Source organism: Triticum urartu, chromosome 7A (assembly GCF_056163025.1).
Source record: "Triticum urartu cultivar PI428250 chromosome 7A, HENAU_Tu73, whole genome shotgun sequence".
NCBI lineage: Eukaryota > Viridiplantae > Streptophyta > Magnoliopsida > Poales > Poaceae > Triticum > Triticum urartu.
In genome coordinates this window covers 82,740,521-82,767,484 of record NC_141879.1, presented here as the reverse complement: position 1 = coordinate 82,767,484, position 26,964 = coordinate 82,740,521, and the positions used below count along the sequence as shown (strand labels likewise).

Below are 26,964 nucleotides of genomic sequence, written 5' to 3'. Positions count from 1 at the left end.
TTGCTGCAATGGAAGGCAGAGAATGGTGTATCTGACAAGGGATTTGGAAAGTTGCTGGTAATGATAAAGAATATGCTTCCAAAGGAAAACGAATTTCCCGAGAGTATGTACGAAGAAAAGAAGGTTGTCTGCCCTCTAGGGTTAGAGGTGCAGAATATACATGCATGCCCTAATGATTGCATCCTCTACCGCGGTGAGTACGAGGATTTGAACGCTTGCCCGGTATGTGGTGCATTGCGCTATAAGATCAGCCACGATGACCCTGGTGATGTCGAGGGCGAGTGCCCCAGGAAGAAGATTCCTGCCAAGGTGATGTGGTATGTTCCTATAATACCACAGTTGAAACGTTTGTTCCAAAACAAAGAGCATGCCAAGGCAATGCGATGGCACAGAGAAGACCGTAAGAAAGACAGAAAGTTGAGAATACCCGCTGACGGGTCGCAGTGGAGAAAACTCGAGAGAAAGTACTGGAAGGAGTTTGTAGATGACGCAAGGAACGCATGGTTTGGTCTAAGCGCAGATGGCATTAATCCTTTTGGGGAGCAGAGCAGCAACCATAGTACCTGGCCTGTGACTCTATGTTTGTATAACCTTCGTCCTTGGTTGTGCATGAAGCGGAAGTTCATTATGATGCTAGTGCTCATCCAAGGCCCTAAGCAACCCGGCAACGATATTGATGTGTACCTAAGGCCATTAGTTGAAGAACTCTTACAGCTATGCAATGGAACAGGTGTACGTGCGTGGGATGAGCACATGGGGGAAGAATTTGACCTAAAGGCGTTGCTGTTCGTGACCATCAATGATTGGCCTGCTCTCAGTAACCCTTCAGGGCAGACAAATAAGGGATACCGCACATGCACGCATTGTTTGGACAATACCGACAGTATATATTTGGCTAATTGTAAGAAGAATGTGTACCTGGGACATCGTCGATTTCTTCCGAGCAGGCATGCCGTAAGAAAGATAGGCAAGCATTTCAAAGGTGAGGCGGCTCACCGGACGAAGCCTCGCCACCGTACTGGTGCTGATGTACATGATATGGTCAAGGATTTGAAGGTAGTCTTTGGAAAGGGTCCTGGCGGACAACCTGTTCCGAATGACGCTGACGAGCGCGCACCCATGTGGAAGAAGAAATCTATATTTTGGGACCTGCCCTATTGGAAAGACCTAGAGGTCCACTCCGCAATCGATGTGATGCACGTGACGAAGAATCTTTGCATGACCCTGCTTGGCTTCTTGGGCGTGTATGGGAAGACAAAATATACACCTGAGGCATGGGGGGACCAGCAACGTATGCACGGAAAAGACAGCATACATCAAGGTCATGCTAGCTACGCTCTTACCAAAGAAGAGAAGGAAATCTTTTTTGAATGCCTGCTCAGTATTAAGGTACCGTCTGGCTTCTCATCTAATATAAAGGGAATAATAAACATGGCAGAGAAAAAGTTCCAGAACCTAAAGTCTCATGACTGGCACGTGATTATGACGCAACTGCTTCCGGTTGCATTGAGGGGGCTTCTACCAGAAAACGTTCGATTAGCCATTGTGAAGCTATGTGCATTCCTCAATGCAATCTCTCAGAAGGTAATCGATCCAGAAATAATACCAAGGTTAGAGAATGATTTGGTGCAATGTCTTGTCAGTTTCGAGTTGGTGTTCCCACCATCCTTCTTCAACATCACGACGCACGTCCTAGTTCACCTATGCGAAGAGATTAACGTTTTGGGTCCTGTATTTCTACACAATATGTTCCCCTTTGAGAGGTTCATGGGAGTCTTAAAGAAATATGTTCATAACCGTGTTAGGCCAGAAGGAAGCATCTCCAAGGGCCATGAAAATGAGGAGGTCATTGAGTTTTGTATTGACTTTATTCCTGACCTTAAGCCGATTGGTGTTCCTGAATCGCGGCATAAGGGCAGACTGGATGGAAAAGGGACGCTAGGAGGGGATCAAATAATATGTATGGATGGACATTCTCTAACTGAAGCACACTACACTGTTCTACAGAATTCCGCCTTGGTGGCCCCGTATATGGATGAACACAAGAATTTTCTATGCTCCAAACACAAGCGGTCTGATGACTGGATTACATGTGAACAAACCAGGAGTTTCGCCGGCTGGTTGCAGACACGTACCATGCATGACGCCTCTATTGAAGATGACATGTACTCGCTGTCCCAGTTACCATCTTCGAATATAATGACTTTCAAAGGGTACGAGATAAATGGTAATACATTTTACACGATCGCCCAAGATAAGAAGAGCACCAACCAAAACATTGGTGTCCGCTTTGATGCAACAACCAAGACGGGAAAGGAAACATATTATGGTTACATAGAGGAGATATGGGAACTTGACTATGGACGTGGTTTGAAGGTCCCTTTGTTTCGGTGCAAATGGGTCAATTTGACACGATGCGGGGTAAGGAAGATCGGCAGTATGGAATGACAACAGTGGATATCAACAATCTTGCGTATGCAGACGAACCATTCGTCCTAGCTAATGATGTGGCACAGGTTTTCTATGTGAAGGATATGTCTACCAAGCCGAGAAAAAGAAAAGATAAGGAAGCGAATGCATCATACGATGAGCCAAAGCGCCACATAGTTCTTTCTGGGATGAGAAACATCATGGGAGTGGATAACAAGACAGACATGTCAGAAGATTATGAAAAGTTTGATGAAATTGCTCCATTCACAGTGAATATTGACCCGAGCATACAGTTAAATGATGAAGATTTTCCATGGCTACGGCGAAAAAGTATCACACCCAAAGATCTGGGATGTGATCAGATTCACTATCATCACTTTCTTCTGTGTTTCACACCCAGGAGGGAATCTCTGTAATAGTTAGGGTAATTATGTGTTTTGGCATTTGAAACGCGAAGAAATTTTATGTGCAAACAAATTATTTCGTGCATTTACTGATTTTTTCAGCTAAATGACCCTGAAATTGAAAAACATTTCAAATGAACTCAGAAAATTTTGAAAGTTGGCATTGTATCATAATTTCACCCACATAGCATGTGCAAAAAAGTAGAGAGGGTTACCGCAAAAACTGGATGCACTTCATGTACAAAATGGAGAATCTCTTTCGTAGAATCAGGGTTTCGGACGAAAACTCATCCGTTACAAAGGCATTTCATTTTTTCAATAACCTAAGCATTACCAAATTGAATATAATGATAAAACACACTAATATTAAACATAAGAAAAAAGAATCACTGAAAAATCTATTTGCAAAGTTAAGTTATTCACAAACTAGTGATTCACACAAATTTCAAATAATTCAAAATTTAAACTATTCAAATTTGTAAACTATCGGCACTAACAGAAAGTTTGTAATTTTTTGTACCTAAAGCAAAATTATTCACAAAGAAACTCTAAATACAGCAAAAAACAACTCAAAAATAAATAAAACAAAAATAAATAAAGTAAAAAAAAGCCTGCCTACTACGCCACAACGGCCTGCATACGACTAGAAAGTCAACCTGTTGTTGGGCCAGGATGCAGGCCCGCAAAGGCCCAGTAGGCCCACAGGGGAGCACAGAACATTTAGGCCCAGTAGGCCTGCTTTGGAGAGGAGCTCGAGAGAGCTACGGCACTAGGGCTTATAAACAGTGCGGACGCCCCTCTCTAGCGAGGTGGGACTAAACATGACGCATCGCACCTGCGCCAGCGCGCCCCCTTTAGTACCGGGTTGTGGCTCAAACCGGTACTAAAGGGGGGGTCTTTAGTACCGGTTGGAGCCACCACCTGGTACTAAAGGGGTGCCGTTCCTGCCGCTTGGCCTGGCCAAAATAGACCTTTAGTACCGGTTGGTGGCTTCAACCGGTACTAAAGGTTGTTCTATATAAGAAAACACTTCAAAAAATTTGTTAGTTTCTCATCTCTCCCTTTGCTTCTTTCTCCTTTGCCCTGTCGCCGCCGCCCCTCGTCGCCACCCCCATCGCAGTCCCCGTCCCCGTCCCCGTCGCCGTCCCCGTCGCCGCGCCCCGCCCCGTCGTCCCCGCCCGTCCCGTCCCCGTCCCCGTCGTCGCCGCCCCGTCCCAATCTCCGTCGTCACTGCCCGTCTACGTCCCCGTCGCCGCCCCCCGTCATTGCGCCTCGCCGGTGAGCTCCTACCCCGGTCACGCGCTCGCGCACACACACACACAAACACACACTATTTTTTAGTTATAGAAATATTAGAAATGTTAGTTATAGAAATATTAGAAATTTTAGAAATGTTTTTTAGTTACAGAAATATTAGAAATGTTAGTTATATAGAAATGTTAGTTACATAGAAATATTAGAAATGTTAGTTATATAGAAATGTTAGTTATATAGAAATATTAGAAATGTTAGTTATTTAGAAATGTTAGTTATATTAGAAATGTTAGTTATATAGAAATGTTTTTTAGTTATAGAAATATTTGAAATGTTAGTTTTAGTTATAGAAATATTAGAAATGTTAGTTTTAGTTATAAAATTTAGAATTTGCATATATGAAATCGCAATCCATCATTTAAAAAATGTTACTTTACTTTTGCGGCATATAGTATTTGTTGTCGATGATGCCCGGCCCGCATCCTCGCCGTCGACCAGCTCGCGACGATGTCCTGCTTCAGAGGACCCATGTTTGGGACTGGGCTCCGCCGGGCTGGCACTAGGAGGTGCTACCTTCAGGGGCGTGACGCTTGGTGAGGAACCCGGCCCCGGGTCCCGTTGTCGACCCTGATTTCCTTTGGTGGCGTCTCGTGGGTCACTTTCGGTGCGGAGGGAGCCGGCCCCGCCGGAGGTGCTACTTCGCCGTATCAGGGAGGAGGACGAGCATGTCCATCGCTACATGCCTGCTATGGACGTCAGGTTCTCCAATACCTGGCAGGTTCTTTGGGGAGATCACCCGAGCTATGATCCAGTGATGGTTCCTTCATTTTGGTTGTCCACTGCCTAGATTACTCTCTAGTATTCGATCTTTATTAGCTAGCTAGATAGCTAGTGATGTATTCGATATATAATATTCGAGATGATTTATTCGAGATTATATATATTATTCGAGATGATGTATTCGAGATTATATCTATTATTCGAGACGACGTATTCGAGATTATATTCGATGATGCTTATTATGTACTATGATTGATTCAGTTTTTCCTCATTAATTGATTGCATCCATGCATTGTAATTTGAATATATTTCTTTTGGATTAGTTAAATAAAACCTATGGCGGACAATACCGGCGGAGAGGGAGAAGAGGCCCTGTTCAATATCATACGCAATCCTCGCGGGCCAGATGATGATCAGAATGAAGAAGATTATGACGGCTCCGAATATCTAAACAACACCGGGGAGGGTGATATGATATTCGATCACGACGACCGAATTGATGAAGTCATGAACTATGAACATGACGAACAAAATGTTGATCTTGAAACAACAAAGACCGGCGAGGTATATTTATATAAGCAGGCATCTGGTGATCATCACATGTTTTAAATGACTTGAAGATATATATTAACGAATCGATCTTTGTTCTTTCAGCCATCCGGATCGAGCAAATCTTCAGGTAGCAGGATAGTATGAGGCCCGAACAAAAAGTTGAAGGAGGGCGTAAAGTACAATATCGAGGCCGTCAAACCTAATGGCGAACCATTAGCGCCTAAGAAGATTGCAGACAAGTTCATTCGTCAGTGCGGAGTTCTTGTGAAGGACCAACTCCCGATCTCCCTTCAAGAATGGAGAGAGCCAGCAAAGCTACATCCAGATCTTACTTTTGTCGACGACAGACAAAAACTTCTGCTTTGGGAAACGCTCATGGAACATTTCACCCTACCATATCATTTCACAGATGCAGATGTGGAGAAAGTCAAGGACGCTGCTCTTAGGAAGATGGCGGTTGCATTCAACAACCACAAGAATCGTGTATGGGACTAGTACGTCAAGGGAGGAAAGAAGACTCCAGTATTCAAGGGAACACTAGAGAAGCAAAGTGCTCATTGGGACGATTTTGTGAAATTCAAGGAATCGAAATTATCTAAGGAACGGTCGGGAATAAACAAGGCCAATGCCGCAAAAAAGGATAAGTTCCATAAGCTGGGGCCAGGTGGCTACGCGGTGGGAATGCCTAAGTGGGATAAGTCTGAGAAAGAGATGGAGGATGCATGTGTCACTCCAGAAACATTGAGCTGGCCCCCCAGGTGCAGGACTTGGTTCTATGCGCATGGGGGGGGGGAGTTGGACCCGAAGACAGGCAAAGTTTCGAAGAAGGCATGTCTGGACAGAGCCGAAGATAAGCTACTTGTTGCAATAGAAGAGGCTCGATCGGTGGTGTTCGAGCCCAACAGAGAGAACGGCGAGCTTACGCGTGCCCTGGGAAATCCTGAACACCCGGGAAGAACACGAGGCAAGGGCGCTATTCCGTGGTATGAGGGGTTTTCGGACTGGAACACCGACTACAGAACCCGTGCGAGAAAGAAGATTGCGGAGGAGAAGAAGAGGAAGATGCAGGAGGAGCAGAGGAAGCTGGACTATGAATGCCTTCAAGGCCTAGAATGAGCGCACGCGGACTTGGCAGCCAAATTCTAGTGGCAGCAGGAGCAGATCGACTCACTTAGCCAGCAAAGGGGGTCTCAGCAGCTGCAGCAGCTAGCGGATGATCCAGCATTGGATAGCACCGTCCCATCCATGCCGAGAAGCAGCATGGGTTCCGCCCCGGGCGACGCATTGCTGGATAGCTACCAAGTGGATGACATCATGGAGAACACTAACTGCGAGCTACACTTCAAAATGAAGAACATATCCATTAAGGTGGCGGACGCTGTTGCTTTTACAAATCCCCCCGAGGCAACCTTCCATTGCAACCCGATTCCAGCGGGCTATGCTCGTGTCTTGGTTGATGAGGTGGTGGACCAATATTCGGGGCTACAGCTTGACATTCCTGAAGGTGACGAGGGGCACACACTGGGAGAGGCCAAACATCGTATCATCCTATGGAGAAAGGATTGCATCATCTTTCGAAGGCCACCGACACCGCGTCATCCGACTCCTCGTCAAAGTCCGCCACTGAGTCAGCAGACTCCTGCTCCTCCAAGTCCACCAACACGTCAGGCCACTCCTCCTCCAAGTCCGGCACAGCTTCAGGCCACTCCTCCTCCTCCAAGTCCGGCAAAGCGTCAGGCCACTCCTCCTCCAAGTCCGGCATAGCTTCAGGCCACTCCTCCTCCTCCAACTCAGTCACATCAGTCGTCTTTGCCGCCTCAGCAATCACGGAAGAGAGCTGCCTCGGCTATGGTGCATAGAGGTACAAGTCGAGGTAGTACTGGAGGTACAGGCGGAGGCAAGCGATCTCAATATGGTCCAAGCAGCCTCGCGCCTCTTCCGCGGAGGCCTTATGACAAGTCCGAGGAGGAAAACACAGCCATATCAAAGGCCGAGGTGGAAGCCCATTTTGCACCGAAACCGCCACCGCCGCCAAGGGAGAAAGTGCCTGAGGAAAAGATTGACCACTTCATTCGTATGGTTAGAGCTCCAGCTCCCAAGCCTGTTGACACAAACTATGAGCACCACGTCAGGAAGTTAAATCGAGCACGTCTACAAAAAGAGGCAAGCTCGAGCTCGAGCAAATCAGCTGGCAAAAGGAGCGGTAAAACTGTTCCCCAGCTGGGAGAACAGGCGGCGCAATGAATCCCCCTGCTTGTTGTGCCAACAACACATGAGAGTCCACGCGCTCAATATTATTGTGGGCAAACCGTTAATGTTCCCGGGCTAGGTGATGTGGTAATAACCGAGGAGCATATTGAGCAGGCTAAAAGCCTCATGATCACTGTTGGACAACTCCTCGATATCGAGCCTATGTCTCTGATTAGAGAGGAGGAAATAAAACGGAAATATGTCCGGGGCCAACCTTTGGTCGAGCCAGACGAGGTCAAGAAGCTCCCAACGAGAATGTATGAATTGCATCAATGGTACATGGACATTACCAAGATTTCCAATCGAGAGTCCCTCATGGTGAATCTCAAGAAGGATCATTACTACCATGAGAAAGTTGTGTCCGTTGAGTATTCAGAACTATTTCAGTTATACAATCAAGACGCACTCGACAAATCTATCGTCAGTTGCTATTGTTTGTAAGTGATTTCTTTCTGTAATTTAAGTCTCAAGCTAGCTGTAGTGATCATTTTGATCAATCATTACCTGTAATTATTCTCACTATATTCTTTTCTGTCGTATTATGCAAGATGAAGATTTATGAAATGGAAAAAGGTGGACGCTATGGCATTGGGTTCATTGACCCAAATACCATTAATGAATACACATGGAAATTAGATCCATATTATGAAAAAAGTGTAGAGGAAAGCATGCTAGAGTTCTTCAAGCGCCTCAATACCAATGAAGATATACTACTTCCTTACAACTTCGAGTGAGTCACACTGTCTTGTAGTACAAATTCTGTTTTGCCTACTAGCTAGCTACATGTTTTTGCTTACATATGCCAGCTTAATTAGGACATGCAAACGTGTGTGCATGCAGATTTCACTGGATCTTGTTAATCATTAAAGTTGATGAAGGAACAGTTGAAATACTGGACTCACTACTTAAAAAAGCAAGTGACTACACCATCTTGTTTGGGATAGTCAACAGGTAATTTCAATAACTATTAACTATACCTCGGCCTATTTAGTTCATCATTTCCTGATATGAACTATTTAATAACCCCTTTATTCATTTTCTTTGTCGGCGGGCAGGGCTTGGGCAAAGTTCATCCGCGTCACTCCAGACGAATGGAAAAAAAGCTGAAATGGTCTCGACCCAAGGTAAGTAATTAAGTAGTACTGGCTAGCTAGCTGCCATCTCTTTAATTATCATGCTTGATTAGTTATTATCTGATCAAATTCCATTCTCGTAAAGGCACTGAAGAAGGCGCCGGGGAATAATCTGTGTGCATACTACATTTGCGAGAAAACATTCGCATGATGGCATCCGAAAGGAGCAGATCTCAAAGACAGGAGTGGGTACGTTTGTCAGAACACTATTCACAATTTTTACACCATTATTGATATCTAGTCACACAACTAATACACATGCATATTGATCTCCTTCTTAACAGTTCAAAGAGGCGCGGGAGCAGCTCCTAGCAGAGGACCGCATAGAAGCAATTCAAGAGGAAATAGCGAGATTTTTGCTCGACCAGGTCATAGATCCCAAAGGAGAATACTATTACCCGCTACCGCCCCCATGAACCACTTCCAATTGTCATCGTGCTCCGAAGGCACCAATTAGGCTAATGCCACTGGCTCCGAAGGCACCAATTAGGAGAAATTGTATATAGCTAGCTAATTGTATATATATACATGTGTGTATATATGTGTGAATTAATTAATGGTGGTTGTGAGACATTCAATGATATATATATATATATGATCGGTTCTACTAGAAATTCTATTTATATATATGCATAACGTGTACAATATGTAGTACCGTAAAATACCAGCAAACGAAAAAGAATTAAATGGAAAACACAAAATTAAATGAAAAAGAAATCATAAAACCAAAACCCCCCAACCTTTTAATACCGGTTGGTGTCACCAACCGGTACTAAAGGGCTCCTTGCCCCCGGAGCTGGCTCGTGCCACGTGGTTGCTCTTTAGCACCAGTTCGTGCTGAACCGGTGCTAAGGGGGGTGGCCTTTAGTGCCCACACTTTAGTGCCGGTTACCGAACCGACACTAAAGGGTCTTACGAACCGGTGCTATTGCCCGGTTCTGCACTAGTGCATGCTAGGCGGGTTATTCTCAAGAGCAGCGGACTCCGCTCCTCACTCATGAGAAAATGGCTAGTCACCAGGATGCCCAGTCCCATGCTTTATGCAAATCAAATCAAAATAACTGCAAACAAAACTCCTCCGGGACTATTGTTCGTTGGAGGCACTCGTTGTTTCAAGCAAGCCATGGATTGATGCTTGTTGGTGGGGGGGAGTATAAACTTTACCATTCTGTTTGGGAACTGCCTATAATATGTGTAGCATGGAAGATATCAAGATCTCTCAGTTGCTATGTTGACAATGAAAGTATACCGCTCAAAATATTATTCATATCTATTTCAAAACCGAGCTCTGGCACCTCTACAAATCCATGCTTCCCTCTGCGAAGGGCCTATCTATTTACTTTTATGTTGAGTCATCATCCTCTTATTAAAAAAGCACCAGTTGGAGAGCACCACTATCATTTGCATCCATTACTATTAGTTTACATTGAGTATGACTTGACTGGATCTCTTTTACCATGAATTACAATGTCTAGTCAGTCCTTGATCTTTAAAGGTGCTCTGTATTTATGTTTTGCGGTTTCAGAAAGGGCTAGCAAGATACCATCTTGTTATATAATATCATGATTATTTTGAGAAAGTGTTGTCATCCGAGATTTTTTATTATTGCTCGCTAGCTGATCATGCCATTGATATGAGTAAACATGAGACCTAAATGTTATTGTTAATATGGTTAGTTCATAATCTTTGCTGAAAACCTGAATGTTGGCTTTACATATTTACAACAACAAGAGCAAACAGAGTTTGTAAAAGTTTTTCTTTATCACTTTCAGTTTATCAACTGAATTGCTTGAGGACAAGCAAAGGTTTAAGCTTGGGGGAGTTGATACGTTTCCGTCGTATCTACTTTTCCAAACACTTTTGCCCTTGTTTTGGACTCTAACTTGCATGATTTGAATGGAACTAACCCGGTCCGACGCTGTTTTCAGCAGAATTGCCATGGTGTTATTTTTGTGCAGAAATAAAAGTTCTCGGAATGACCTAAAAATCAACAGAGAATTATTTTGGAATATATAAAAATCCACGTCAGGCGGCCCACCACCTGTCCACGAGTGTGGGGGGCGCGCCCTACCCCCCCCCCCTAGGCGCGCCCCCTGCCTCGTGGGCCCCATGATGCTCCACCGACTTCAACCTTGACTCCATACATTCACTTTCGGGGAGAGAAAAATCAGAGAGAAGGATTCATCGCGTTTTACGATACGGAGCCGCCGCCAAGCCCTAAACTCTCTCGGGAGGGCTGATCTGGAGTCCGTTCGGGGCTCCGGAGAGGGGAATTCGTCGCCATCGTCATCATCAACCATCCTCCATCACCAATTTCATGATGCTCACCGCCGTGCGTGAGTAATTCCATCATAGGCTTGCTGGACGGTGATGGGCTGGATGAGATTTATCATGTAATCGAGTTAATATTGGTAGGGTTTGATCCCTAGTATCCACTATCTTCTGACATTGATGTTGCTATGACTTTGCTATGCTTAATGCTTGCCACTAGGGCCCGAGTGCCATGATTTTAGATCTGAACCTATTATGTTTTCATCAATATAAGAGAGTTCTTGATCCTATCTTGCAAGTCTATAGTCACCTATTATGTGTTAGGATCCGGCAACCCTGAAGTGACAATAATCGGGACCACTCCCGGTGATGACCGTAGTTTGAGGAGTTCATGTATTCACTATGTGTTAATGCTTTGGTCCGGTACTCTATTAAAAGGAGGCCTTAATATCCCTTAGTTTCCAATAGGACCCCGCTGCCACGGGAGGGTAGGAAAAACGATATCATGCAAGTTCTTTTCGATAAGCACGTATGACTATATTCGGAATACATGCCTACATTACATTGATGAACTGGAGCTAGTTCTGTGTCACCCTAGGTTATGACTGATACATGATCGATCGCATCTGACATAATTCTCCATCACTGATCCATTGCCTACGAGCTTTTCCATATATTGTTCTTCGCTTATTTAGTTTTCCGTTGCTACTGTTACAATCACTATAAAACCCAAAAATATTACTTTTGCTACCGTTACCTTTTGCCACTGTTACCACTACTATCATATTACTTTGCTACTAAATACCTTGCTGCAGATATTAAGTTTCTAGGTGTGGTTGAATTGACAACTCAGCTGCTAATACTTGAGAATATTCTTTGGCTCCCCTTGTATCGAATCAATAAATTAGGGTTGAATACTCTACCCTCGAAAACTGTTCTGATCCCCTATACATGTGGGTTATCAGGGGTGGGCGTGCCCCCCTGCCTCGTGGCCTCCTCAATTGTTTCTTGACGTCCACTCCAAGTCACCTGGATCACGTTTGTTCCAAAAATAATGCTCCCAAAGGTTTCATTTCGTTTGGACTCCGTTTGATAATCCTTTTCTGCGAAACACTAAAATAGGCAAAAAAAGCAATTTGGGCTGGGCCTCAGTTAATGCGTTAGTCCCAAAAATAATATAAAAGTGTAAAATAAAGCCCATTAACATCCAAAAGATATAATATAATAGCATGGCACAATTAAAAATTATAGATACGTTGGAGACGTATCATCCCATGAACTCACGATCCAGTAGAGCTTCCGGGAAGAGCTTAGTCAGTACGACGGTGTGGTGACAGTGTTGATGAAGCTACCGACGGGCTTCCCCTAAGCACTGCTACGATATGACCGAGGTGGATTCTGGTGGAGGGGGCACCGCACACGGCTGAGAGATCGATGATCAACTTGTGTGTTCTAGGGTGCCCCCCTGCCCCCGTATATAAAGGAGTAAGGGGGAGGCCGGCCCGCCCTGTAGGGCGCGCCAGGAGGAGTAGGAGTAGGACTCCCCTTTCCTACTCCTACTAGGAGGAGGAAAGGAAGGGGGAAGGGGAGAAGGAAGGAGAGGGAGGAAAGGAGGAAAGGGGGTCCGGCCCCCTAGTCCAATTCGGTTTGGGCTAGGGGGGCACGCGCCCTGCCTCCTCTCTTCCACCACTTAGCCCATGAGGCCCAATACTTCTTCCCCGTATTCCCATAACTCCCCGGTACTCCGAAAAACTGTTGAATCACTCAGAACGTTTTCGGTGTCCGAATATAGACGTCCAATATATCGATCTTTACGTCTCAACCATTTCGAGACTCCTCGTCATGTCCCCAGTCTCATCCGGGACTCCAAACTACCTTTGGTACATCAAGTCACATAAACTAATAATATCAATCATCACCGAGCGTTAAGCGTGCGGACCCTATGGGTTCGAGAACTATGTAGACATGACTGAGACACGTCTCCGGTCAAAAACCAATAGCGGAAACTGGATGTTCATATTGGCTCCTACATATTTACGAAGATCGTTATCGGTCAAACCGCATAACAACATATGTTGTTCCCTTTGTCATCGGTACGTTACTTGCCCGAGATTCGATCGTCGGTATCTCCATACCTAGTTCAATCTCGTTACCGGCAAGTCTCTTTACTTGTTCCGTAATACATCATTCCGCAACTAACTCATTAGTCGCAATGCTTGCAAGGCTTATAGTGATGTGTATTACCGAGAGGGCCCAGAGATACCTCTCTGACAATCAGAATGAAAAATCCTAATCTCGATCTATGCCAACTCAACAAGCACCATCGGAGACACCTGTAGAGCACCTTTATAATCACCCAGTTATGTTGTGATGTTTGGTAGCACAAAAAGTGTTCCTTTGGTAATCGGGAGTTAAATAATCTCATAGTCATAGGAACATGTATAAGTCATGAAGAAAGCAATAGCAGTAAACGAAACGATCAAGTGCTAAGCTAACGGAATGGGTCAAGTCAATCACTTCATTCTCTAATGATGTGATCCCGTTAATCAAATGACAACTCATGTCTGTGGTTAGGAAACATAACCATCATTGATTCAATGAGTTATTCAAGTAGAGGCAGACTAGTGACACTCTGTTTGTCTATGTATTCACACATGTACTAACACTGGTAGAAAAAGGGTCTGTTGTCCCGGTTCGTAAGGGCTTTTTGTCCCGGTTCCTGAACCGGGACTAAAGGGTCGGTACTAATGCCCTGTCGCTTTAGTCCCGGTTCAATCCAGAACCGGGACAGATGGGCCTCCACGTGGCCTGTGCGCGGAGCCCAGGCAAGAGGGCCTTTGGTCCCGGTTGGTGGCACCAACCGGGACCAATAGGCATCCACGCGTCAGCATTTCTGTGGCTGGGGTTTTTGTTTTTTTTAAAGGGGGGGAGGTTGGGGGTTTTGGGGGTTAATTTAGGTGTTTCATATATTGTGTTAGCTAGCTATAATTAATAGAGAGAAGTGTCCCCTCTTATGTCCGTGCTTGGTCGACGCTACGTACTATACATACGTATAGAGAGGACTAGACACGCTAGCTAGCTAGTAAGCAAACGAAGGAAACAGAAGATCATCATGAACATATATGCATACAGAGAGAAGTGATATTGACCACCTCTCCTTCTCCGAGAGATTGGTCGAACAACAAGTTCTCGTATATCTATCCGACACTACCGGCTACATATATACAATAATTATCTCTTACAAATATAAGCATACGGACTCATGGTCCACATAGTATTCTCCGTCTTCAGCGATCACGTGGTCAAGAAAGAATGCCGCCAATTCCTCTTGAATTGCTCGCATGCGAGCTAGTGCTAGGAGTTCATCCCGCTTCTGAAACATCTAATTTGAAGAAGGGGGTCAATGCATATATATATGAATGAATGAAACTCAACACAAATGATGGTAATAAAATAAAATTGTGAATGTTGTTATTTACGTACTTCATATTGTTCGTCAGTGTATCCCCGCTCACAGGTCGTGTGGCGGATGGACTCGCAAACGTAGTATCCAGAGAAATCATTCCCTTGTTCCTGCCACAACCACTTTACAAGAAATCGAGGTCAATCAAATTGATAAGCAAGAATGCCAAATGGTATTGATGAAACTAGCGCTTGAATCAATAGGAGATGCGCGGAACATGCTACTATAGTACTTACTTTCAGGTGTCTAAATTGCAGCTTCTTCGGGAGTCCTGGAGCTTTTTTGGAGAATTTTTTCCAAACCCTGCCAGACAAAGAAAACAATTACTTGATATATCAGGAAATGAACAAAGTTGCTGATATGGTGGATAATGATCGATTTAACTTACTTCTCGAGCATTTGAGTCATGTCCGCATAGTCCTGGGGATCTTTTCGTCTTGAGTCTAAGACGGTTACTAGTCCCTGCTCAAGCTTAATCTCTAGGAGAATATAGTGGAAACTGGACACGCATGCATAACTCATCAATTACATTACTATAACCTTGACTAATATATAAGGGAAACCGAATACGCACAAGACAGTAACACTCACTTGAAGTTGTAAGGAAAGAGTATTGTATCTTTGTTTTCATTTATTACCAACGATCGTAGCAAGTTGGCCTCGGTATCTGCGGCATGAAATTTAACCTGAGTTGCATCTATGAGATATGTGTTAATGAACCCAATATCACTGACTTGTCTTTTCTTCAATTCGGCGATCTTCAATCTGCATAATATAGTGAGGATTATTATAAATACATGCAATGAAAGAGCTGAGCTATATAGAGAGACTTAATGACAGAAGTAGTACTACTTACAGACAGTAGCAGGTGACCGTTGTTTTGTCGATGGCCAATTGATTAAAAAACTGAAAGAACTCCTCAAATGGAACAGGCAACAGTTCAATTCCAACGAGGTCATGCTCCTTTTTAACTTTCACATACAAAGTACTCCTCCCCCTAGAGTCTCTGCAGATTTTCATGTACCAATCATGCAATCTTCGCATCATCGTTGATAGAGATCTTTCATCTTTGACGAGAGGCTTCCCGTACTCGTATCTTTGTATCTGCACCTCCATGAAATCAAAATGTACATCGTCGGGCAGGTAATCGCCAAGATTGCTATAACCGGGCACCATCCTCGGATCATTAGCGATGTTGTCGCTAGGCACCTTGAGCGGGGGGCACGATTGCTTCGCTTGTTCGCCGAGCTGGGCAATTTGTTTCCCAGCTCATCGTTCTTTCAGCCTTTGATCACTGACAGTACTTCCCGACCACTCTGCTTCGGCAAATTCCTTTCCAATAACGCGCTCATAGTTTCCTTTCGGCGAAGACTTGGGTGGTTTTGTCAGGGCAGCCAGAGTGCGCTTCGCTTTCACCGGATCTACCTTCTCCTCCGGAGGTGGATATTTCTTTGCTTTCACCCCTTCAAAGAAGTTCCTCACTTCTTCTCGCATGATCTCGGCATTCTCCTCTGGGGTCCTCTCGTATGGTAACTTCTCTGGAATCTTCAGAGAAGGACCGAATCTGTATGTCCTCCCGCCTCTGGCTGTACTGCTAGACGCCGGCAGAGCAGACGGAGCGGTTGTCTTCTTTACTTGCTTACGAGGCGGAGGAGAAGGACTACGATGCGCCGGAGCAGCCGGAGCGGCGGCAGGTCTCTTCCGCCCTTGCTGACGAGGCGGAGAAGGAGGAGGCTGGCTGCTCAGGCGCGTCGGCGCAGGCGGAGAAGGAGGCGGAGTGCCGCCACGCGCCGGAGAAGGAGCCGGTTGAGTGCCCTGATCGTCACTCGCCGGAGGAGGAGGCGGTGGAGGAGGCGGAGTGCCCTGACTCGCCGGAGGAGGAGGCAGAGTGCCCTGACTTGCTAGAGGAGGAGGAGGAGGCGGAGGCGGAGGCGTCCAGTTCGGAAGGTTGATGAGCTCCTTCCGCCATAGGCATGGAGTCTTCAGAGCAGAACCCAGCCTAGTCTCCCCTTCACCGGTAGGGTGGTCAAGCTGGAGGTCCTCAAATCACTCCGTTATTTCATCCACCATCACCCTAGCATATCCTTATGGAATCGGCCGACAGTGAAAAGTTGCGTTGGGTTCAGTAGGATAAACAGAGCCAACAGCAGCCTTGACCTTCAAATTCATCCATTGCGTCATAAGGTGGAAATTTTGAGACTCCGTGATAGCATCCACGGGATAGATGGCAGGAGCCGTCAAGGCATGCTCTGGCTGAAGCAGCTCGGTGGAAGCCATGCTGCTTCTCCGCTGAGATGGCGGGGTAGCTTCGGGGGAAGCTTCGGCAGTTCGTTTGCTGCGATTTGCTTCTCGTTCCTCTATCGCTTATACCCTTACTTGCAGCGCCTGCATTTGGGTCTGCTGCAATTTTTTCCTCTTCTCCTGGCATTTGTAACCGCCTGCGTCCGAAAACCCAACCTTCCACGGAATGGAGCCTGGCATGCCTCGTGTCCGTCCAGGGTGCTCAGGATTCCTGAGGGCCATTGTGAGCTCGTCATTCTCTCTGTCTAGAAAGAACATCCCTTGCTGCGCTGCTTCGATATACTGCTGAAGCTTCCTGACTGGGATGTCCATTTGATCGTTCGTCCAAATGCACTTCCTGTTACAGGGTCCAAGGTTCCGCCAGCCCCGAAGAACCAAGTCCGGCAACGGTCCGGCCAGTTAATTGTCTTTGGTTCGATCCCTTTATCAACCAGATCATTCTCAGTCTTGGCCCACTTAGGCCGGGCTATGAGGTAGCCACCTGACCCCGTGCGATGGTGATGCTTCTTCTTCGCAGCATTTTGCTTGTTTGTCGCCGACATCTTCTTACTCTTTTCCGATGTCTTGTGGGCCACAAATGCAGGCCAGTGATCTCTGATCTTCTCATATCTGCCCTTGAATTCTGGTGTCTCTTTATTTTCGACAAACTTATTCAGCTCTTTCTTCCACCTCCTGAATAGTTCTGCCATCCTCTTAAGAGCAAAAGACTTGATTAATTGCTCTTTAACTGGCTTCTCTGGATCATCCTCTAGCGGTAGGGTGAAATTTGACTTCAGCTCAGTCCAAAGATCATTTTTCTGCATATCATTGACATAAGACACCTCAGGGTCTTCTATAGCCGGCTTTAACCATTGCTGGATGCTGATCAGGATCTTGTCCCTAACCAAAACCCCGCACTGAGCAACAAATGCGCTCTTTGTTCGGAGAGGTTCAATCGGTTGGCCGTCGGGCGCGATTGCTATGATCTCAAAATTTTCATCCGAGCTCAACTTTTTCTTCGGTCCTCGTCTCTTTACCGAAGTTGTGCTCGATCCGGAGGGCTATAAAAAAGAACAAAGACTTAATTAATATGTGTACATACCAAAACAATGAATGCATCAATTAGCTAGTCAGCAGAAGCTTAACTAATATATATACCTGGCCGGACTCGGTTCGGTCACCGGAGACGTCATCACGGTCTACTTCTTGCACCGGCATTAGGTCACCGGAGCCATCAAAATCATAGCCAGCTGCTTCCAGACCATCGGTGTCATTGAGAAACAACGAGCAGACGGCATCACTTCCTCGTGCGATTATGTCCCCCAACAACTCTTCTTGTACTTCGTCTCGGGCGGTGTCCATAGTTTCTACAAATATTGACAACATGGCAATTATTATTCAAACATGACAAATGGATATATTATTCAAATATTGACAACAAATATTGACACTACTTCTCTAGGGTTTGGGGTGGCCTCGACAACGCTTCAAGGATAAAAAAGAAGAGGAAGAAGAAAAAAAAAGGAGAAGAAAGAATAGAGGAGTAACTCCTCTATTCTTTCTTCTCCTCTTTTTTTCTTCTTCTTCCTCTTTTTTTTATCAGGAACGAGGGTCGTTGAGGGTCACCGAGCGGTAGAGGAAACCCTAAATAGCAAGTATCGTGGGTGTGAGATACATGTGGCCGTCGGTGTCGGACACTACATCCATGTCCCACAAGTGACATGGGCGTCGAAGCCCGCGTCACTTGTGGGACGTGGATGTACTGTCCGACACCGACGGCCACATGTATCTCACACCGACGATACTTGCTATTTAGGGTTTCCTCTACCGCTCGGCGACCCTGACCCTCAAAGACCCTCGTTCCCGATAAAATAAAGAGGAAGAAGAAGAAAAAAAGAGAAGAAATCTTTCTTTTCCTCTTTTTTTCTTCTTCTTCTCTTCTTCTCTTTTTTTTTCTTCTTCTTCCTCTTTATTTTATTGGAAACGAGGGTCGTCGAGGGTCAGGGTCGCCGAACAGTAGAGGAAACCTAAATAGCAAGTATCGTGGGTGTGAGATACATGTGGCCGTCGGTGTCGGACACTACATCCATGTCCCACAAATGACGTGGGCGTCGAAGCCCGCGTCACTTGTGGGACGTGGATGTACTGTCCAACACCGACGGCCACATGTATCTCACACCGACGATACTTGCTATTTAGGGTTTCCTCTACCGCTCGGCGACCCTTGACGACCCTCGTTCCTGATAAAAAAAGAGGAAGAAGAAGAAAAAAAAGAGGAGAAGAAAGAATAGAGGAGAAGAACTCCTCTATTCTTTCTTCTCCTCTTTTTTTTCTTCTTCCTCTTTTTTTATCCTCTTCTTCCTCTCATGTTCGACGACCCTCGACCCCTCGGTGACCCTAGACCCCCTCTCGACCCCCTCATGTCGAAGTTATCGGGTAGGGGGTATATCGACAACGACATACCCGATACATACATACATACATATCACATGCATCCATACATATATGAACAAAATTAATATCTACTAATTAACAACCTAAATAAAAAAACTAATACATATAGGAAGAAGAAGAAAAAAGAAGAGAAGAAAGAATAGAGGAGAAGACTTCCTCTTCTTCCTCTCCTCTTCTTCTCCCTCTTCTTCCCCGTCTTCCTCGCCTCTCTCATGAATGTCCGATGTTCTCGACCCTTGACCCCCTAAACTAGTTGTCAACCCTCAACCCCCTAAACTAGTTCTCGACCCCCCCCTCATGTCGAAGTTATCAGGAAGGGGGTATATCGACCCCCCCCCCTCATGTCGAAGTTATCGGGGAGGGTTATATCGACCGCCCCTCCTGTCGAAGTTAACGGGGAGGGGGTATATCGACAATGACATGCATACATGGAAACAAATGCTATCCATCTATACATACATAGCCACATACATATATACATGGAAATAATGCTATGAAAAAACATATGAACAAAAAAATAATATTATCGGGGAGGGGGTATATCGACCCCCCTCGTGTTGAAGTAATCGGCAGTGGTATATCGACGACAACAGACCCGATAAAACATAAGAAAACGAAGAAGAAATAAAAAGAGGAGGAGAAGAAGAAAGGAATAGAGGAGAAGATCGAAGAAAAAAAAAGAAGAAAAAAAGAGGAGAAGAAGAAAGGAATAGAGGAGAAGAAGAAAAAATAGAAAAATTTCTTCTTCTCTATCCTTTCGTCTTCTCCTCTTCTTTTTCTTCTTTTTTCCTCTTCTTATTTATTTCTTCTCTTCTTCCTCTCCTCTTCTTTCTTTCTTCCTCTTCTTATTTTCTTCTTTCATATCCTTCTTTTTCTTCTAAATTTTAGCATATTCTAAATTTTCTTTTAACTTTCTATATATGAACAAAAATTTTCTATGAAAAAAAAACTTTCTATATATATATGAACAAAATTTTCTTCTTTCTTCCTCTTCTTTCTACGTACCAGAAAAATTACATATATGGAAAAAGATTAATACACATATGAACAAAAAAATACATATATGAACAAAAACATGCTCTGAACAATTTTTTATACATTTTGAACATATACATACACATAGCCACATACATACACATATACATTATATATATATGAACAAAAAAATTAAACTAATAAAAATGAAGGGCGCGCAGGGGCGGCGGCACGGCAGGGCAGGGGAGGCGCGCGGCGGGGCGGCGTGCGGCGGTAGCGAAGGGCAGGGGCGGCGCGCGGCGACCACGCAGGGCAGGGGCGGCGCAGGGCGGCAGCGCGCGAAGGGCAGGGGCGGCGGCGACGGCGGCCAGTACAAAGGGAGGAGCAGGGAAACGGGCAGCGCTCATAGCGAGGTGGCGTCGGCGACGAGGAAGGCTCGGGGATGGCGGACGGTGAATGCATGCTCGGGGGCGAGGGCAGGGGCGCGCGGGCTCGGGGGGCAGCGGACGGCGTCGATCTGGGCAGCCTTGCGGCGTCCCATGAGCTCGGCATCGTCGGGCGGGCCAGGGGGCAACTGGCGATGAGTTCGTCAAATTTTCCTAAGTCCTGCTTATATACACAGAGTATTGGTCCCGGTTTGTGGCACCAACCGGAACCAATGCCCTCTTTAGTCTCGGTTGGTGACACCAACCGGGACCAAATTCCAATTTTCAGCAGCCCAAAGGGCGGGAAGCGGCGGCCTTTGGTCCCGGTTGGTAGCACCAACCGGGACTAAAGGGGGCATTGGTCCCGGTTGGTGCCACGAACCGGGACCAATGCCCCCTTTAGTCCCGGTTGGTGCTACCAACCGGGACCAAAGGCCTTGTGCTGCTGCAGCATCGAAAGTTTAGTCCCACCTCGCTAGTTGAGAGGGGTGCGTTGTGGTTTATAAGCCCCACTGCCGCACCCCTCTCGAGCTTCTCTCCATTGCAGGCTTACGGGCCTAATTGTCACTGCTATGCCTGTGGGCCTACTGGGCCTCCTGCGGGCCTGAATCCTGGCCCCCTTAGATGGTTTTCTAGTCGTATTCAGGTCGTGGGGGCCCAGTAGGTGGCATTTTTTAGTTTTTTTGTTTCTTTATTTATTTTATTTTCTTTTGTTTTTTGCTTTATTTTTTAATTCTTTATGCTTTTAGTTTTAGAAAAATTGTGAAGTTTTTGTTAATGCCATTATTTTTCAAATTTGAAAACACTTTTTTTGTTTTTTTGTTTTCTTTGTTGCTTTATTTATTTTATTTTGTTTCTACTTACAACAAAATACTTATTGTTGCTATTTTTTCCAGTTTTTTTGTTTTGTTTTCTACATTATTTATTTTCTTTTCTTTTTTGCTTTATTTTTTATTCTTTTTGCTTTTAGTTTTAGAAAAATTATAAACTTTCTGTTAGTGCCATTAGTTTTCAAATTTGAAAACACTTTTGTAGTTTTTTTGTTTTCTTTGTTGCTTTATTTATTTTATTTTGTGATTAACTTTACTATAAAAATAGTTTTTTCTAGTTTTTTTGATTTGTTTTTTGCATTATTTATTTCTTTTGTTTTTTGCTTTAATTTTTAATTCTGTTTGCTTTTAGGTTAGCAAAATTATAAACTTTCTGTTAATGCCATTAGTTTTAGAAAAATTATAAACTTTCTGTTAGTGCCATTAGTTTTCAAATTTGAATAGTTAAAATTTGAATTCTTTGAAATTTGTGTGAATCACAAGTTTGTGATTAACTTACTAAAAAAATGAGAATAGATGCGCTTATAGAGGAAATTCAACCTAAATTCATAGTAAATTTCTATGAATTTCAGAGAAATTCACTATGAATTTAGGTTAAACTTTTCTCTATTAGGGCATCTATTTTCACTTTGAGAGGAGCTCAACAAGGCACAGAGGGAAGGGCTTATAAACCGGTGTGAGCCCCCTTCGGTTGGTGAGGTGGGACTAAACTCTACCCGCAACGAGGACCAACCCTTTAGTCCCGGTTTGTGGCACAAACTAGGACTAATGGTCATGGGCCAGGGGCGAGGAGAAAAATTATAAACTTTCTGTTAGTGCCATTAGTTTTAGAAAAATTATAAACTTTCTGTTAGTGCCATTAGTTTTCAAATTTAATAGTTAAAATTTGAATTCTTTGAAATTTGTTTGAATCACAAGTTTGTGATTAACTTTACTTTTTCCAGTTTTTTTTGCATTATTTATTTTCTTTTGTTTTTTGCATTTTTTAATTCCTTTTGCTTTTAGGTCAGAAAAATTATGAACTTTCTGTTAGTGCCATAAGCTTTAGAAAAAAATATAAACTTTCTGTTAGTGCCATTAGTTTTCAAATTTGAATAATTAAAATTTGAATAATGGTATTACGAGGGCCAAACCATAAGACATTAAAGCATTTCAAATGAACTCTAAAAAAGTTGAAAGTTGGCATGGTATGATAATTTCACCCACATAGCATGTGCATGTACAAAATGGACAATGGTAGCATGTTCGTGTGTTACAAAGTTGGCATGGTATCATCAAAATAGTTGCGGGAGAAAGTCTTCACTTTTTTTCGCTTGTGTCATTTGCTTATTGCGCCGTAACCATGGATAATCTTCATCGTTTATCAGGATGCTTGGGTCAGCCTTGACATTGAAGGGAGGAATTTCATGAAACTTTTCATAATCTTCAGACATGTCAGTCTTGCCGTCCACTCCCAGGATGTCCCTTTTTCCTGAAAGAACTATGTGGCGCTTTGGCTCATCGTATGATGTATTCGCTTCCTTATCTTTTCTTTTTCTCGGTTTGGTAGACATGTGCTTCACATAGATAACCTGTGCCACATCATTGGCTAGGACGAACGGTTCGTCAGTGTACCCAAGATTTTTCAGATCCACTGTTGTCATTCTGTACTGTGGGTCTACTTGTACCCCGCCGCCTGACAGATTGACCCATTTGCACATAAACAAAGGACCTTAAAATCAGGTCCATAGTCAAGTTCCCATATGTCCACTATGTAACCATAATATGTGTCCTTTCCGCTCTCGGTTGCTGCATCAAAGCGGACACAGCTGTTTTGGTTGGTGCTCTTTTGATCTTGGGCGATCGTGTAAAATGTATTCCCATTTATCTCGTATCCTTTGTATGTCAGGACCCCGATTCCAAGTCACATCGATCTAGCCAGTAACACCTCATATCACTTTGCGGCCTCACGCACGGTACCCCACGGGTGTCGCCTTACCATGGCCCGGGACCGTTTGCGCCTTTTGGCTCACGTATATGATAGTGTCGCTAGCATCCATATGACAGAGAACCCGGGCCGACATGGCTAGTCGTGAACCCAAAGCGGCACAGACCTATGGAGATAGGCATACATGAATCACATCGAGCATGTCGGTCATCAGCAAGTGATTCCGGGCTGTAGCACTGGGCTAACAGGACTCCGGGGAACCCGGGCTGTAGCAGGCTAGGCAGGACTCCGGAAATCACCGCGTGACATTTCCCCGAAGGGACAGACATAGGAACGAAGTGAAACACATGCCGGCCAGTCAAGTGTCCTGAACAGTAGTGCTGGGCTAGCAGGACTCCGGTGAACCGGGCTGTAGCGGACTACTATGGCTCGAGGAGCACTAGACTACATTTCCCCATAAGAAAGACTGCCAAGGATAAACAACTAGATTGTCGGATCCCACTCATACCAAGCATTTCAATCATACACACAATATGCCCGATATGAGTACATACAACATGGCATCACAACAAAACTCTACAATTCAAGTACTTTATTTAAAGGCTCCAGGGAGCCATACATAGCATGTTCATACAGATAGGGGTCACATGACCCGACACTCAAGTCATACAAACACACAAGCACATGCGGAAGCAGCTAGTCTGAGTACAGACTCTAGAAAGAAAGAAGGCTTCTCGAAGCCTGCCTATCTATATAGGGCCCTCCATGGCCAGGATCACCACCTGGGTGGCTAGTCACTCGTCGACGTCAAGGTCTACATAAAACCCATCGGAGGGGGCGGTGTTGTCGTCTGAAAACAGTAATTAAGAAAACATGAGTACAAAGGTACTCAGCAAGTCTTACATCAGAACCTACTAAACATGCTTATTCTCAAGAAGGTGGTGGGGTTAATGCAGCAAGCCAGCTTTGACTCTTGGCTAAGCTATCCTACGGAACTTCACCAGTAAAATAGTTTTCGCACACGAGTCCACTACTCACCAACACAATACACCACCGTGGATCCTCCCTCGTCATCCTACGAGAGGGCCATCCTCGATACTCACACTTATCTTGAGTCTTTTAGTAGTATCCATTAACTTGTCTATGAACTGTATAGGCAACCAAGTAGGCTTTTACCGCGGACGCAGCTATTCGAATAGTTTTATACCCTGCAGGGGTGTACTTCGTCATACACGCTTTCACCACTTACCGTCGTTTACACGACATGTACTCGGCAACCTTCAAGCGGAAGCCCAACGAGGGTGTCGGCCACGGCCTACGTAAACACTTAAGCCTCTAGTCCAGGTTTATCGCCTATCCAGGTTCCATCCGCAGGGAGTCCGGCCGAGGTTTCCACATACGGCCCCGAACGATGTGAACAGGGTTCCCGAGACACCAAACGGGTGACTCGGTACACCGTGCCACGGTGTATCTACCGTAACATAGCCCACCACGAGGGTCAGCGCTACGCACGGCCGCCAACACATAACCTACAAGCACCAGAAACTATTTGCAGCTCATGGACAGAGTACTAGGGTGGTTAAGAAGCCGAGAGGGCCAATTAAGGATCCCAATGCATGGTAGTAGCTGAATCTTAAATCACACATACAGATCTCAGTTCTTAGGGACGGCCTCAATAAAACAACCCACCATGTACTCCTACATGGCCTCTCATCGATACCTTTACCAAAACATGTTCCAAGCATCCCTCACATTACCGACATAAGCATTTCACTCTAGCCCATCACCTAGATGAACCAGACCTGACACAACTCTAAGCATAGCAGGCATAGCAAGGTAGAAATCACATACATGGCTCAATCAACTCCTACACATGCTAGTGGGTTTCATCTAGTTACTGTGGCAATGACAGGTCATGCAGAGGATAAGGGTTCAACTACCGTAGCACACAGCAGTTTGAATCGCGTTGTCTTAATGCAGTACACAAGAGCAGAAGCGAGAACATGGGTTTGTATCGGAATGATCAATGCTTGCTTGCCTGATGGAGTGGTAGCGGGATACTGCCCTTCAGTTGGATACTCGTGAATATCCTCGGAGGCAGAACCTACCACGGAGAACACATCGGAACACAATCAACACATGACGATATGCAACAATATGATGCATGCTATGACATGGCAATATGATTGTGTCTTGGCCTAATGCAAGTTATATTAGAAAGGAATGAACTCATTTGAATCAAAGATTCAAATATTAGCTCATTAAACATGGCCTTAATAGTGCATTTCCTTATTCTTCTTAAACAGCAAGGTGAACTTGTTTTGTCATGCATGAAACCATTACAGATGGATAGATTGAATTTTTCTGATAATTTTTCATATATAAATTATTTCATTTGGAGTTACGGTTGAATTTCTATGATTTTTAGAAGTTTTAAACATTTTCTGGAATTTCCTGTATAAAAATAAATCCAGAAAATGCATTACTGCGTCAGCATTGCATCATGCTGACCTCAGCAGGTCAAAGGCGCCAGCCCAGGTCAAACCTGACTGGTGGGCCCCTGCTGTCAGCCTCTCAGTGCACTAACTACGTTTAGTTAGCCTAATTACTGGGCAGGGCCCACTAGTCAGTGACTATACTAATTAAACTAACTAATTTTTAGTTAGAAACTAATCTAGATAATTAGAAGAGGGGGGCCCACTTGTCATTGACTCAGGGGAGTCAGCTGGGCCCACCCAGTCCACGTCAATGGTCAAATCCGCCGGTCAACAGGGCTAATCCCGCCGGCGTTGAGTCGCCGGCGAGGCCGAGACGACGGAGGGCTTCGGAAAACGCCCTCAGGCGACCAAATCGACGGTGGAGACTATCTACGGATAGCTGGGAACGAGCCGCAGCGTTTGGTGGTGGTAGTTGGGCTCGGGGTGGCCGGTAACGTCGCCGGCGACGAGCTTGGCGGTCGCCGGAGTCGGGTGAGGACGGTTTCGAGGCTACGGTGCACGGGAAGAAGAACTGGTGGTGGCTACGGGTTCCTGGTGCTGCGCTGAGCACGGTGAGGCGCTCGGACGCGTGTTTGCACGGCCGTAGCCACGATGGCGACATGGCCGGCGGCGAGGATCTCTCGGGTGCGGTGGAAACGGCGGCTACAGGGGCCAAAAGAGCACGGGGGCTAGGGGGAAAGGAAGAGGAGCTTTCAGCGGAGTCGGAGAGGGGGTCAGCGAGCTCGGGGAGGTCCTGGCGGCGGCGAATCGACCGGAGATGGCATGGGTACCCGAGGTTGAAGACGAGAGCGAAGGCGGCGAAGTAGGGCTTCCGGCGAAGCGTGGCTCGGTGGGGAGGACGAGGGAGTCGTGGCGGAGCTAATGGGCTCGTCGGAGGGGCGAGGGAGTGGCTGTAGTGGAAACTACGGCGATCGGCTGCGAGGGACGTGCTCGGCCGTCATGGGGGAGAGTGCGAGAGGATGAGAGGGAGACGTGGGGGTCGCGTGGCGTCCTCTGGGCGTCTCCCGGCGTCGGCAGAAGCAGGAGGTGGCCGGCGCA

The 26,964-nt window shown here is 45.4% G+C and overlaps 1 protein-coding gene and 1 pseudogene across 1 annotated transcript in view; both read left to right on the top strand.

Moving 5' to 3' along the window:
* The window catches only part of LOC147958029 (polyubiquitin-like), a 285,489-nt gene that overhangs the window by 237,595 nt on the left and 20,930 nt on the right, over nucleotides 1-26,964 (top strand). The gene's annotated exons all lie outside the window — the stretch shown is intronic.
* LOC147958031 (uncharacterized) lies at nucleotides 313-2,258 on the top strand (annotated as a pseudogene).